Here is a 13,441-nt window from a genome sequence, read left to right as displayed (position 1 = left end):
GAAATGTGAGGCAAATGTGTTTTTTTAACTAGGTTTGAGGTTTGCACGGGATTCTGAGTAACAGAACCTGGTGAGAGGCACAAGAGTCACCCCATCCTGGATTTCCCTTGGTGTCTAGTTTAAAACAAGCATTGGCATATCCAATAGGTCTCGCCTTTGGGACCTTATAAATATTTAGCCATGCAGCACATTATCCCGGGTGCTACAACATCTACTGTTCTTTAATGTGTAAGCTTTGACACTAATAGGCACTGCACTGAGAAGTACTTAAAGTGTTATTTTTGTACAACTGGTAGTCTGAACTCACATATCTGGAAGTGCTTTCATATGCGATAATGAAGAAAAAAGAGTGAAATACAACTTAGGCAAGGACGCCACAATGCGCCATGTTTTCTGGCTTCACTTTGTACAAATCAGGCAATAAATGGGTATCAATGTGTCTTTCCTTCAGCTAAGGTTTGCTTTTATCTTAGTGCACTTTTCAAAATATAGTGCAAACTCGACCGGAAGGCTATTGGAGCATAAACACCCTTTGCAACTCTCAAGCAATGCACTCAAGCAACACATTTTTAAAGTGCTTCATTGCCTTGTAAGGGTTGTATATAAATACAATAATAAAATACCACATTCCAAGCGGCACTGGTCAATCATTATGCATACATGCAAAGGTGCAGGAAGTTTGCTCATGCTGTTAAAGAATGGAGCCCCCTCCTCCTTTTCTTTTTTACGTGATACAGGAAGCTCGACTGTTCAAGGTTGGTTGCACCTTCCTTCGTCTCCTCGTTTAAAAAGCACATGTAGGCTAATGATCTCCCTATCAAGGGAGAAGAATTGTGTTTCCCAAGCAGTAAGAAGTTTACACTTCTCTCTTACTTCTGGAAGCTTTTCTTTTCCGGTCTTACTGATTTCCCATAAAATATACCCACATGTTTAAACAAGCATTGGAATAGCCAATAGGTCTCGCCTTTGGGACCTTATAAGTGTTTAGTTGTCCAGCACAATATCCTTGGCGCAACAACATCAAGTGTTGCATGGCTAAACACTTATAAGGTCCCAAAGGCAAGACCTATTGGCTATGCCAATGCTTCTTCTTGATTTCTTCTAGTTTAGCATTTTAGGCAATCTTCCTTTCACGGGAAACTGAATTTGCTTGACTTGCTTATGAAATCTTTAAACAGTTTGTCTTTGTTATTTTCAATTAGTTTGAATTATACTGATCACCACACTTATATGATGATCATTGATTTATGACTAATTTGAATAAATTGAGTTTGTAACTTTACTAATCTTTGAATAAATCTTCATGGTTTGCAAATCTACTACTCTCTGTCATTATAATGGGGCCTAATGCGATTCACTGTAATCCATTGTAATTTATTTGTTGTGTCAAGCCTCAGTCCTGGACTGAAGGTCCATCCGCTTGAGTGAAGCCTGTATTTGAGTTTGCACCAACAACCTGCATGGTGCAAATCTGCTGCAACAACGGTCCCCCATTTATTCAATCATTTTATCTCTTTGCTAAAGTGCTGCTGGGCTTCTACAGAGCATATTTCCTCGATAATGATTTTCTAAAACTCTACATAATGAAAGTGCCAGGAGAAGCTGTCGTCATTGTATCTTAACAAAGTCACTAGTGCTTCCTTCAAGCAAATCCTGGGTTGAATGAGCATGTCTTCAGCCGTGTACGTTTTACAGCGGTAAGATTTTTTTCCCCACAAATAAAGTTTTTGTTGGGTAATTTCCTTTCTCTGAAAGATGTGTTTTTATGGGAGTTTCCTCCCAGCACGGCTAGTTTATGCAACTGCTAATCTTTAAAGATTTTATATAGTCAGCAAAAGTTTACTCAGCAAACCTTATGCACCCCTAAAGTGAAACACAGCACTTGTTTCCCAACTGTTCTGCAAGTGTTGTGAGACATTTAAAAATAAAAAAATAATTGAATGATTGCACAAAATAACCTTTCAGGCAGTATTGTAGTAACGATGCCAGGGGCTCTAGTGAAGCAATAAGTGCCTTTCACAGCTGCTGGGGTGGTAAAATACAACAATTATCAGGGTTCAATGAGCCTCGGTGCCGCTGCACCTTCTCCATCAATGGTAGCTTTACCTCTGCCTTAAGGTTAGAAAAACTGACTCTGCCAACAAGAATCTATTTAATCAATTCATGTTTGGAGCACTCAATGTAGCTTTAAAATGAACTCAGCTTCTGCAATTTACTAGATTGCTGCTAAGTTAAATATAGGAGCCAAAGTGTAGCCGATCTGATGGAAATATGCTTGAAGCTGGCTACCGCATTATCAGCTTTAATATGGGTGTATTAATGCACTGCCGCATACTGGAATTGGTGATGCCTTCTGCTTCTGCTCCATTTCCCCAAAAACCATACAGGAGACATGATCACAATAGTTTGTTTTTTTCTTAAATGGGGATTAAAGAAAAACCATTAAAGCTGTTTGCGTAAAGAAAACTGCATGTGCTGCATTGGTCAAAAACAACACTACAGAATTATGACTTCTGAAGGGCTTAAGGGGTCAACTGAAGTGCACACTCAGGTTAGATATAATGCCACACGCGTCTCTCAAAAAAGAATATATTTTTAACAAAATATACTGTGATCTGCACTGACCAAAATTATTAAATGCTGTAATTTCTTTGCAGTAATAGTTGGACTCCAACTTGTGAAAGGATTCAGCTCCTGATAAAATTATTGGATATATACAGGAAACAGCCCAGATATGATTCTGAGAGTTGGAGCCACAGTTAATGGGTGGCGAGACTCAAAACTGTATTGTACAGTGAAATAGATATGGTAGCGATACTAATGGATTGGAAATAACTAAATGTCAAGCTCTAACGACAAGAGTGATGCAAGGACATGATTCAAACGAATTTTATGTATCTAAGCTCACAACATACAAAAAATGCCATCAGTGGCTCTACTCCACAGATCCTAATTCATTGAATCAGGATCCACTGGCATTTGCACTTAAGTAAAGAGCATATATTTCTAAGGCTACTACACAGATGTTTGTTAATACTATATATTTGTTAAATTTCTGAAATCAGAGGAGCAAACTTATGATGAGCAAAATTGACTATTAAAATGACATTTGTAAATGGGTCCCATTGGGGGGAGGAAGGGAGAAGTATTGGTAAAGCTGTTGCTGGAGACTAAATACAGCTGGAAGAGTGAAGAATAGGGACAAGAACGCCCATGCTACAAACCTTGGCTGTTTAGCCCTGTCCTGGGTGCCCTATCAGCTGGATTTACTGAAGCTTTCAAAGTGACGTTTTATGGGGTATTTTGCCATTTTTCGGATTAGTGCAAATAATTTTGTGTTTCAAGCCCAAACATTTCCCAAATCTACTGGTATCTGAAACTAATATGCTGGAGGCTTTTAAGGTTCTTCTCATTAGATTGTGATGTTATTGAAAACTGATTTTCACTCATTACAAATTTCATATGTGGAATTTTTGGGATGAAAAGTAAATAAAGAACAAGTTACTTTCCTTTTGTAACTCTCTTTCTAAAAGAAAATATCTAGCTGTAGATTCCTCATCTTTTGAATATTCCCCAGGCGTTGGACTGGAGCCGGAAACTTTTCAGCAGTACCTTGTGCACCTGTAGGTGGTGCAGCAAGGCTCCACCATGCTCTATGCTGCTTCAGAATTGACTGCGGGGTCTATATGGGTGCCCCTCCCACATACTGACATCAGTTGCTTTTGAGACTGTCCGCGCCCCCAGACGCAGAGCCATAAAATCAATTGGTGTGCCCAATGTGCAGATTCCTAGACTTGGGATCTTATTAATGGGTGGAGTCCAATAACAAAAGAGGAAGGATGGGAGAGTTGATGAGAGCTCTGTCGCTAGAAACAGCCTATGCCAGTAACAGTGGTACCAAAGGTAAATGACTTGCTCTTCTGATAGCGACTGAGATAGAAAAGTGGGATCGCCGGGGCAGTGTGATGGCGTTGCGCAATTTGGGTCTGACTGGTGAATGAAGCAAAGTTTAGCCCATGCCCCAATAAGGAGTCTGTTAAACCCTCATTAAATGGCAGGAGTGGCTCTGAAGATGTTTCCCCTTTCTGTAGAACTACTGTCAATACATTAGTTTTTACCTCCAAGGTGGGGAGCTGAAGGCCAAGAGCTTCAGCCACAGAGGAAGTGGCACCACAACTGTTGTCAGGTGTGGTGTTGGGTAAGGTTGGATCAGTGCCATCTTGGAGTCAGACATGATTATGGAGAGCTCATCACCTGGTACCGATGGATTAGGCACAGGCATCGAAGTTACAGAAACCACCATGGGACGGGGCCAAGACTGGGCCAGAGGCGTCGTAACTGGCTCGGATGGACCAGCTGGCGCAGAGGGCGGACTCATCGGTGGTACTTAAGGTAGAGGACCTCTCTGCTCCTTAGGGTCAGAAAGCATGCCAGAAGAAATTTTGCAAGGAGATGAAGAGCCTTGAGCATGGTTGTGCAAAACTCTTCAATTTGTTGCAGAGTGGCAGACTGCCCAGGGAACTTGGGTCATACAGGAACCAGTCGCGGGATCGGCTCCGAAGTTGGACGACTCTGGGAGCGAGATCTAGATTTGTGGTGCTACTCCCATGCCTATTCAGGAAAATGTGAGTGGGAAGAGGGTCCGGGTCCCGCTTTGATTCATTATGTTTATTCAGACTTTCCGGGCGATTTGGATTGTGATGAAGACAGGCCTCGCAAGCAGCTTCTGAGACTCTGGGAAAGGGACTAGGATGGAAATTTGGACCGCAACGTAGACCGGTATCGCCAAGGGGTCTTCCTATGCTCTGCAGGATAAGTTTCACCTTCTGGTCCCGAACAGCCGTAGGGTTTATTGAAGCACATTCACGTCAGGCCTTGGAGTCTTGGCTTGACCCTAGACACCAAAGTCGCACTTGATGGGGATCTGACACAGACATTTGTTTGAGATAGTCCCGACAGGGCTTAAAACCTGTTGCTTTAGGGGGAGCCATCCTTTGCACTGTTGGAAATGTGAAATAATATTCAGGTAAAGTGTCTATAAGATGAGAGAGACCTCTAGATCTGTGTCAAAAGGTGGAGAAAGACAGGAACTGATGTTAGCACACAGGAGTGGTGCCTAGATAGGCTCTGCATGTCATTTTCAGAGTGCAATGATGTTGGTGTGGAGCCAGGCGCACCACCTACCTGCTCACATGGGTACTGCTGCTCCACTACAGCATACGGTATGGGTCAATGGATAAACCCTCTTCAGCCAATAGCTAACATACTATGAGTGATGCAATAGCAGGGGCTATTATGGCAATGCATACTTATTGGACCCCCAAAAAATAGCTTTAAGCCAATGTTTTAATTTTTTACATCTGAGAGGGCCTAGTAGGTCTGTCAATAGTAATGTTTTTCAAAAACAATGAGATCATATAAGAAATGACCTACTGGCCTTGCCACTGCTTTTTTGTTATGAGTTTCACTGTTTGCCCATCCTCTAGTCTCTCTTTTGCAAATAGAAGGCTGCTGTGGGAGCCATGGATGGGACAGTCGTTCAGCCCTGCAGATGCCATTGGTGGGATCTTCAGCTACCACTGATGTAATGGTGAACAGAAGTCCATAATACCATTCAATTCCTTTTTCAGTGCAATGCAGCTCAGACAAAAAAGATTTTAAACTAGTTATACATTTCATGCTTACAAGCTGTAAATCTGCTCAGTGGCCTGCCTTTCGCTCTCTTTGCTCACTTTGGCATGAGACATTGTGATGTCATAACTCAAATTCGGTTATTAATTACAATAAAATAGAGAGGCTGTTTTTCTTATTACTGTTCAGGTGCAATCCCAGAAATAGACAGTACGAAACTCCGAGAGGTTTTGTGTAGGTATTCAAGGCTCCTAAATATATTGCTTACTCTTGCCACTGAAATAGATTAATAGTCAACTCAATTGATCAACACACATACACGTGCGTGAATGCATTCATTGATGAGCTACCAAGAAACGTTAAGATCTATTATCTCATGCGTCACGTTACTCTGCCATTATTCTTGTTCTGCAAAAAGAATGTGACATACAAAGACACGGGTCTGTCTGTTATCTGGGGCGCTTCAGAGCCCATATTTCCAGCCTGTCTTGTTTGGTCATGTTCACTGACCTGCGCTGCGAGGCTAAAACCAGACCCATCCTGTCAACCCTAGCAAGTGTGAGCTCAAATGAAGCAGAACCCCTGCTTTGGCACTAGGATGCCAGGAAAAGAGTCATGAAGCACAGAACAGCAAGCGTAGCACCCCCTCTTCTTAGTGTAGTCGCGCGCTCGAGATGTACAATGGCGCTACGGGAAGATAATGGACAGGGTGCGGACAACTGCCAAGGCAAAGACACCCAAAAGGAGAAGGCCCGCGGAGTGCACGATTATATAAAACAACACTCTGGCACCATGAATGCAGGATGGGTTAACCATTTTCAGCATAGAAGCAGATTGGGCAAGACTCGCTAAACATAGTACCATAGGGTTTGCTAGTTTGTAGAAACTGGGAGAAGGCTGAAGAACGGGTCAGGTCGTGCACGCACGTTCACAAAATGCATAAAATGGTGGCAGAATTAAATCAAGCTATTCGTCGTGTTTTCATGGCTTCCATCCACGCTCGCTTGCTCTGGGTTAAGCTCAGACTTTGAACAATACTCAACAAGCATTGAAAGCGCGCGGCATCGCGATGACGCACAAGTTTTCAAAGTGCTGCTGAAGGCTAGCAGTTCACGTGTGCACGGTCGCGTGAACGCATGCGCTAGGCCAGCCAGCAGCACTTTGAAAACTCACATACAAAATGTCTCTCCGAGCCAGCACATGCGCTGGGCTCAGCGAGACCTAAAAATGTACAGGTTTGCTATGTTTCCCTATGTGCCGGCTGCGCTAGGGCCCAAAATCCACAGGTAGGCACATTGCTAAAAACCAGTCTGTGCCTAGTGGGCTTTCTGCCACCTTGGGGAGGAATAGGGTGGGGTTGCCCCGATATGCCCCCAAGGGCGGCAGAAAGACTATGGCTATGTTTTGGGGGGGTTAGGGCATTGGTATGCCCATCCTGAGAAGCCCCCACGCATGACAAAAGCCAGCGTAATTGCTGGCACCTAGTGGGCTTTCTGCCCCTCCCCTCAGGGGGGACAGAAAGACTTTGGCATTTTTGGGGGGAGGTGTGGCATTGGCATGCCTTTTCCGGGCTGACCTCAACCCTGAATTAAAAAAAAAAAAAAAAAGTCCTAGAGGGCTTTCGCCCCCTCCCGGGGGGTCGATAAGGGGCTATTGCCCCAATATGCCTCTGGGGAGGGGCAGAAAGACTGTGGTAATTGTTTTGGGGTGGGGGCATTGCCATGCCCTTTTCAGGCAGCCCCACCCCAATGTCAATAAAAAGAAACAATCCCTGGTTTCTAGTGGGCAGATTGGGGGCTGTTGCAACCAAACAAATATGGGGGCGCAAAGGCCCTGGTTCTAGTGGGTGGATGCGCGCGATCGTCCTTGCAATGAAATACAAAAATATGCCTGGGGAGGTTGGGGAACCTCTTCAGCACCTCCCCAGGCAAAAAAAAGGGAAATCCCTCTGCTGTCTGCAGCAGAGGGATTTCCTGAGCATGTGCTCATGACGAAATGGTTCAGTCACGAGCACACTAGAACTTGTGCTCATGACGGAACCATTCCGTCATGAGCATGGAAGGGGTTAATCACAACTTGTTTCTCTTGTTTACAACTCTCTCTTTCCCGATGTACCTAGCGCCAAGATGACTAAGGTTGTGAACGCTGCATCCCACTCCATTGCATTGTTAGTAAAAGGCTGCTGATTAGTTCTTCCAAAGTAGTCCAATTTGGTAGATGGTAGAGGGGAGGTGTGCAACTGCACTTTATGTTCTTCAAGGTGAGGAAGTTTCTAGGCAGGGTATTCCCTTTTATCTGTTGCTGAAGACTGCTTCACAAAATTGATACCAGGCAGGTTCAGAGAACGCACACTTCATTGTACACAAGTTTGGGATTCCGCTGCTCGGAGCCTGCCCCTTTGCTACCAGCTTTTAAAGACATCACTTTGCACAGAGACCCGTGTCTGGAGTGCAGCCTGGAATTTTTTTTTTTTTTTTTTTTTAAACAACAGATTTTATTCATCATTTGCATATAAGAGGCAGGGCTCTGTGACCCCAGACGCCACTACCGCACAGAATTACAGAGAGAGACATTGCAAAGGACAATTTTCGTTTTGTGTTTTTGAAAAAAGAAGAAACAGAACACCAGATACAAAACAAGCCATTACATTCTTTGATCTAAAATATAACATCGGATCTCCGCCCCCCCACCCACCACCCCCCCCAAGTTGCGCTTCGCTCACTGAAAACCGCTCTCCCACCCGCGCCCGGTAACCACAGCAAAGCAGTAAGGACCCCGACCCATCCACCCTGGTAGAGACCCGGCACACCCAGGCCGCCCCCGCACCCCCATGGCGCCCGACACCCCAAAGTGGAAATTAAATTTTAAAGAGAATCTACTCAAACTGGTTCTGAAGCCTGAGATATTGGATACACATTCCATGTCTTAGAATTATGTATAAAAGTGAGATCCAAGCCAACCAACTATGTTCCAATTCAAAGTTTTTCTTGTCCAAGGAAGAGAGTGCTTGTTACAACCACAGTGCTGTGAATGTAATGATGTCGTGTCCAATCCCTATTTTTCCACCTAAGAGTCTACTCCCCTCCTTGGAAATAGGTCAAGGTTGATAAAAAAAGGTGACAAGGGTGTGAGGAGATACTGAAATAGAAACTCAGTACTGCAGGTTGGTATTTGGGCAATTTAGCCAAGATTATGTGAGTAACAGCATCACAAGTTCAAGTAGGGTTGGTCAAAGCTTCAACTTTTGGTGGGAGAACATGAAATTAGTGAGAGACTCACATAATACAGGTGAGACTGTAAACATATAACAGTTGAGGTAAATTGGAACTTACCTTGTGTAAACAGTTGGGAGGCTGTAACTAACCTCTAAGTGTACAGCGTGTCCCGCCTAGGAAATTAACTAATATGGAAAGCCACTCTATCACTGGGAAAGGGGGAGCCTGGGAAAGGGACACAAACTCATAAAGGGTAATTAAGGAAGGGAACAGGACAGCAACAAACTTAGCAAAGACTGAAAACTAGGGAGCGGTGAGGATAGGGAGAAAAGACAACGGTTAAGGGACAGAACAAGCCGGGTACAAACTAGAACAATAAGCAAGGAATCACAACAACCCATGTTACCATACAAGAAAGCCCTGCACAGGCTGGTATTAAATACCTTGTGTGCCTCTATTGACGCAGAAGTGTACTTGCAGGTTATAGTCTTACAGTGGCTGGGGCTGCACACCTGTTGGTACTGTTCAGTATTTTACATTGCCTTGTTGGCCACTTCTCCATGTTCCCAGCTTCCAGGGTTACTTTTGCCCTAACCTGTTTTTTAGCCTGCCAATGGTACTTAGACTACTCAAAGTGCTGCTGCATGTCCAGGGCTGGTGGTCTGTATGACAACCAGTCTCCAAGGGGCGAGGGGACATCACCTGAATTCTGCAAACTGCTAGAATAAATGCGGGTCTTCCTAAGCACTTAGAGGCTGGCCAGGCAGCTCAAAGAGGGAAGGAGAGTACCTGTCCCTGAAGGAGGAGAGACTGTCCAAGAGGAGAAAGCCCAGTCTGTTCATGAGGTGTGGGGCATCCAGAGGTACCTGACTGCTGAAATGGAGCCAATTATGTCATGGCCCAAACTCTGAAGGGTTCCCCGGTCTCCGCTGCAGCTCCCCTCATGACCTGCATAAAAAAGTATTCACCAAGGTGCCACAGTGTGGCCTGGAGTTTCCACTGTCATCTCAGAGGGCTTAGTGTTGCCGCTGCCACTCAATATGCCCACCATATAGAAGCTGCTTCGTATGCCTCCAAGGCTGCAACTACCAAAGATGAGTGTTCACCTGCATCAGCCTCCTGAGTCACAGCTGCTGAAGACAAGTACTCATTCGAATCGGCCTCTAAGGTTGCATCTGCTGATGAATAGCATCTGCCTGCACTTGTCTCAAGGGTCACAACTTCTGAAGATGAACGCCCCCCTGTATTGGCCTGTTGGCTGCTACTAAACTCTACCAATGCTATTGATTCACTGGAATGGCAGTATCTTTTCAAGGTATTGAGGCACATAGGTTTCTGTGCAGGCTCTATGGAGTGGGTGAGGCTTTTATACCAGCGGACTTTGCACACATTAGATTGAATGGGCTCATGAAGGATGGCACATATGGAATAAGACATCTACTTCCAAGCTTCGGCCAGGCCGGCTGTAACTCACAGATTAAACTGCATTACAATACCACCTTAAACAAGGGCAAATCTAGACCAGTGCTCCAGGAGCATAGTCTAGCACTCCAGCTGACCCCAATGGTGGATCGAGGGCAACAACCGGAGTGCAGCTGGGAATCAATGGAGATGCACCAAAATAGTGCCTAGGGCGGTGCAGCCCCCTGAGAGGTAGGAGAGCATGAAAGGCCTCCTTGTGCACTGAAATCCCTGAGCAAACAGCGGGCGGCTATGGGGGGCCAAAGGCTCCTTCGAGATGGAAAGAAGCTGCAATGCAGAAGAGTGCGCAGTGAGTAAAGAAAGGCCTAGAGGCAGGCGCAAGCGCTCAGAAGCACGTTGCACCCAGAAAGTCGGTGCTCACCTAGAATGGTGGAAGATCTTGAAGTAACAGCACCCCCCGCCCAAACCCCCTCAAGGACATGTACCAGCTCCTTGTCAGTATGCCCATGAAATGGCCTTCCTTGCTAGAAAAAAGTATTCATAAAGAGCCCAATATAACCCTGTTTATATCAACTGTAAAAACTGAACCATCTATTTAAACACCAATGTATAATGTTTAATAAGCATATGTGATGACACACATAGGCCACCATGTGGGCTGCGAGACCCATACTGATTGTAACAGTTAAAGGGAGCAGGTAAGAACAAAGAGACAATTGGACCCTCGGGCCTTGACCAACACAAAAAACAAGGTGCACTGGAAGGAGACACAGGATCACTCTACATCTGAAAAGCAACAAGGGGACTTTGCTCCATCGGGTCCCAGATGAAAAAGGACATATGCACAAGCAGCGGCTGTAGAGGGCTGTCTTTCCAACCTCCTATTAGACTGTTAAGTTACTCTTGGCAGCAACAGGAAGCCACAAGGCAACAAAAAGAGAGCCCCACCCACAAGGACAAACTAACTAAAAAACACTGCTATTGTACTCAAATGAGTACTGGAGTCACAATAAAACTCTTAAAGACGTTACTATGACATTGTAACCCGCTAGCAAAACCCTACCTGTAACCAGATAATGGTTGGACTTGACTGAGTGAGACCCAGGGGGGCAATAAAGAAACACGCAGACAGACAAGATGGACTTCATACTTAATGCTATTAAGGCCACCTGCCAATAGAGATAAATGTTGTGGTACTTGGATGGAGCTTACTGTTCAAAGATCAGAAAAAACTTGCGGAAAAGTTACAAAGAATATAATATACACCAAAACCCACGCTTAAGCTGAGGCACAGAGAGGATGCCTTAAGCAGTGACTTCCTTCACTTAGCATTGGTACGCCTTGGCGGGGCTACCTATTGACTTAAATGTGCTTTAGGTGGTAGCTCACATGACTGACCTCACTTTACCTGCAACACCACTTGTGGTGATTCCTGGATATGTCAAAGAAAGCTCTGCTGTGAAGCCTCTGCCAGGAAGGAGGACTGCTGTGCTGCTGAACTCCTGCCTTGCTGTGCAGCCCTGCTGCCTGTTGTTCCCCTGCCTGGATGGGAAGGACTGGAACTGCATCACTTGAACCCATAGTGACTCCAAGGGCTAGATGGTTGGCTTCCTGATCTGAAGTCTCAGGGACATAAAAGACTTCCAACCACCTTGCTTCTGCATCTATACTCTGCCATCTGTGAATCTGCCCTGCCAAGTGGTGTCACCCCAGTCATGGACCCTTGGAAGTGGGCCTAAGGTTTTCGTTCCGGCAGAACCGACATAACTGATGCATTATCACTGCTGCGCGGTTCAGAACCGATGCATCGCCTCTGCCGTGTAGATCAGAATCAATGCATTGCTTATGCTGCGTGGATCCGAACCACGCCATCGCTGCTGCTGCATGGATCAATCGCGACGCATCACCTTTAATACCATCACTCTTCCCGGCGCAAGGACCTCGCATCTCTGTCGATGGCAGGCTCGACGACGACGAACCTCCACATCGCAGCTTACCTCTCATCGGAGCCAACACATCGCCAATGCTGCGAGGATCAGGACTGGTGCATGGTCGCTAATGCGTGGATCACCACCACTGTACCACGCATCCTCAATGCACTCAAGATTAAAGTACATTTGTTCAGTGGCCCAAACTGGGTCCCTGTATCCGGCCCGGGTGCCATCGCGGTCAGCCTGAACTTTTGACTTTGTACCGGTCCGGCGCGACCAGATATCCCAAATAGCACTTTTTGCTTCTAGGCGGTATTTTTTTTACCTAAAACCTTGATATTCAGTATCTCCAGTTCTACTTACTGGATTTTTGTCATTATGGTCTTGTTTTGTTTATTAGAGTTCTATGTTTCTAACCTGATGTGAATTTTTTTTTATGTTGTTTTCACTGTTTTGCTGTCTGAAGTGTTGCACAAATACTTTACACATTGTGGTAGGGCTCGCACGTCCTGCACCAGACCAGTGTACTGCCCGTGGTTACAGCATTGTGTGGGGGCGGCGTTAAATCATCTCCTCCCTCACCACCGCTCACTTCTGAATAATTTAGTGCTAGCCACACCTCCAGTCCCTTCCCGCTGTGTGGGACGGAATTCTGCTCCTTCCTGAGTCGGTGCCGAGATCACATGCGAGTCATCGCAAGAGTATGCACTCATGCGTGACCTGGCAACCAAATCGGAAGTGGCATAGTTCACAAGTCGCATTCGAGTCAGAAGCCACGCTTGGCTTCTAATATTGTTGTGGAATCTTTTCTTGCCGCACAGCTATTTCCCAAGTCCCGTTAATTTGGCCCTCTCCACACATCCTGTTATTTCTGGCCCTGTTCCCCGCACCCTGTTTTCTTCTTACCTCCTTCCCCGTATCCCGTTTCTAATGCATATGAAACCTACCTGGAGTCACTTTCTTCCTAGGGTCTCTCTGCCAGCTCAGCTCCTCTCTCAACCCAGTGCCTGGATTCTCCTGGTCACCTGCAGCATATCACTGGATAGTATGGCCTCTAAAACAAAACAGAACCAATATTAACTTCCTGAAGGCAGATTAGTGCACCGAGTCTGTGGCTCAACCAATGACATTCAAATAACAATCTCTACTCATTCTCAGGGACAGTGGCTTTATAAGGAATTGTTGACTCTGTTATTTACCCCTTCCGCAAACCTCTGGACATTGTCACGTCTGGATTTTGAC

The 13,441-nt window shown here is 45.4% G+C and overlaps 1 protein-coding gene across 2 annotated transcripts in view; it reads right to left on the bottom strand.

Annotated features, from left to right (window-relative positions):
• Nucleotides 1-13,441, bottom strand: part of TRANK1 (tetratricopeptide repeat and ankyrin repeat containing 1) — a 1,100,402-nt gene that overhangs the window by 1,019,907 nt on the left and 67,054 nt on the right. For both annotated transcript variants that reach the window (XM_085607558.1, XM_085607559.1), the window contains exon 2: nucleotides 13,147-13,253. The gene's annotated coding sequence lies outside the window, so the exon portion shown is untranslated. The remainder of the gene's footprint in view (nucleotides 1-13,146; nucleotides 13,254-13,441) is intronic.

This window comes from Triturus cristatus, chromosome 5_2, assembly GCF_964204655.1.
Source record: "Triturus cristatus chromosome 5_2, aTriCri1.1, whole genome shotgun sequence".
Lineage (NCBI taxonomy): Eukaryota > Metazoa > Chordata > Amphibia > Caudata > Salamandridae > Triturus > Triturus cristatus.
Note: the sequence above shows the minus strand (reverse complement) of the source record. Positions and strands in the feature narration are given on the sequence as shown.